The sequence below is a fragment of the Megalobrama amblycephala genome, linkage group LG20, assembly GCF_018812025.1.
Source record: "Megalobrama amblycephala isolate DHTTF-2021 linkage group LG20, ASM1881202v1, whole genome shotgun sequence".
Classification (NCBI taxonomy): Eukaryota; Metazoa; Chordata; class Actinopteri; order Cypriniformes; family Xenocyprididae; genus Megalobrama; species Megalobrama amblycephala.
Genome location: NC_063063.1, coordinates 4,940,442 through 4,942,960, shown reverse-complemented (window position 1 = coordinate 4,942,960; position 2,519 = coordinate 4,940,442).

The window sequence follows — 2,519 nt, the reverse complement described above, 5'->3', positions numbered from 1 at the left end:
GTCTGGAGTGATGTCTGGACATAAAAGAGTTTATTCATATGTGTAAAACTAACCATAACAAAATCAAAATGAATAGGACTCGTAGACCTCCTATATACTATAACTGTACAAAGCAGTTACAGCGAAAGTTCTGCTTGATTTAATAAAAAACAATCTGATTTATATATATAAAAAACAAAACAAAAAAACAAATAAAGTATTTACTTACGAACAAGAATGAGTGTTTAAGTGCAGCAGTATAACAACATCAATCTGTGGAAACGGTTCTGTTTCACTTCCGTGATACTGAAAACAAGTTTAAATACGGCGCGTCCTGCGTCATATCCGGAATACGCCGCCGTCGGGTGAAGACAGATGGCGCCCTGATTCTGTAACGTATTGTGAATAAATATCTTACATGCATACACTTCCACAGATCTGTTATTAATACCCGTTTAATGTCTGTAAAATGCAGTATTACAAAAATGTAATCCGTAGTTGTTTACAAACGTTTAAAATAACCATATGCAACTATATAGCTAAGGCACAAGATGTTAACAACAAGAGTGCACTTCCATTTTATTTGGGGGCAGTTTTTGAAATATAATTACAATTAAATTTTAATTGTAATTACAGGATATAATTACAATTAAAAATAGGCTAAATGTTTTAAAATAGTTTAAAATGTAATTCATTGCTGTGACGCAAAGCTGAATTTTCAGCATCATTACTCCAGTCTTCAGTGTCACATCTTCAGAAGTTTGGAACCACTAAGATTTTTTAAAAGAAGTTTCGTCTGCTCACCAAGGCTACATTTATTTAATTAAAAATACAGTAAAAAACAGTAATATTGTGAAATATTATTACAATTTAAAATAACTGTTTTCTATTTGAATATATTTCACAAAGTAATTTATTCCTGTGATGGCAAAGCTGAATTTTCAGCATCATTACTTCAGTCTTCAGTGTCACATGATCCTTCAGAAATCATTCTAATATGCTGATTTGCTGCTCAATAAACATTTATGATTATTTTCAATGTTGAAAACAGTTGTGTACTTTTTTTTTCAGGATTCCTTGATGAATAGAAAGTTCAAAAGAACAGCATTTATCTGAAATACAAAGCTTCTGTAGCATTATACACTACCGTTCAAAAGTTTGGGGTCAGTAAGAATTTTTATTTTTATTTTTTTGAAAAGAAATTAAAGAAATGAATACTTTTATTCAGCAAGGATGGATTAAATCAATCAAAAGTGGCAGTAAAGACATTTATAATGTTACAAAAGATTAGATTTCAGATAAACACTGTTCTTTTGAACTTTCTATTCATCAAATAATCCTGAAAAAAAATATTGTACACAAATATTTTGTACAGTTGTACACATTAAATGTTTCTTGAGCAGCAGATCAGCATATTAGAATGATTTCTGAAGGATCATGTGACACTGAAGACTGAAGTAATGATGCTGAAAATTCAGCTTTGCCATCACAGGAATAAATTACTTTGTGAAATATATTCAAATAGAAAACAGTTATTTTAAATTGTAATAATATTTCACAATATTACTGTTTTTTACTGTATTTTTAATTAAATAAATGTAGCCTTGGTGAGCAGACGAAACTTCTTTTAAAAACATTAAAAATCTTAGTGGTTCCAAACTTTTGGACTGTATGTATAAATACACAGTGCCGCTTGAAAGTTTATAAACCCCTTGCAGAATCTTTGAAAATGTGAACAATTTTAACAAAATAAGAGAGATCATACAAAATGCATGTTATTTTTTTATTTAGTACTGTCCTGAGTAAGATATTTTACATAAAAGAAGTTTACATATAATTCACAAGACAAAAAAAATATTAAAATGACCCCGTTCAAAAATTTGTGAACCTTTGATTTTTCATACTGTGTGGTTACCTGGATGATCTACGACTGGTTGTTTGTTTTGTGATGGTTGTTCATGAGTCTCTTGTTTGTCCTGAGCAGTTAAACTGAGCTCTGTTCTTCAGAAAAATCCTTCCAAGTTTTCTGATTCTTCAGTTTTCAAGCATCTTCTGCATATTTGAACCCTTTCCAGCAGTGACTATATGATTTTGAGATTCATCTTTTCACACTGAGGACAATTGAGGGACTCAAACTCAACTATTAAAAAAGTTTCAAACATTCACTGATGCTCCAGAAGGAAACACAACGCATTAAGAGCTGGGGGGTGAAAACTTTTTGAATTTGAAGATCAAGGTAAATTGTACTTAATTTGTCTTCTAGGAAACATTTAAGTATCTTCTGTTGCTTCTGATGGGCAGTACTAAATGAAAAACAATGATATTTAAACAAAATAAGAAACATTTGGACTTCTTCATCCTGTTCAAAAGTTTTCACCCCCCGACTCTTAATGCATCGTGTTTCCTTCTGGAGCATCAGTGAATGTTTGAACCTTTTTTAATAGTTGTTTTTGAGTCCCTCAGTTGTCCTCAGTGTGAAAAGATGGATCTCAAAATCCTACAGTCACTGCTGGAAAGGGTTCAAATATGCAAAAATGCTT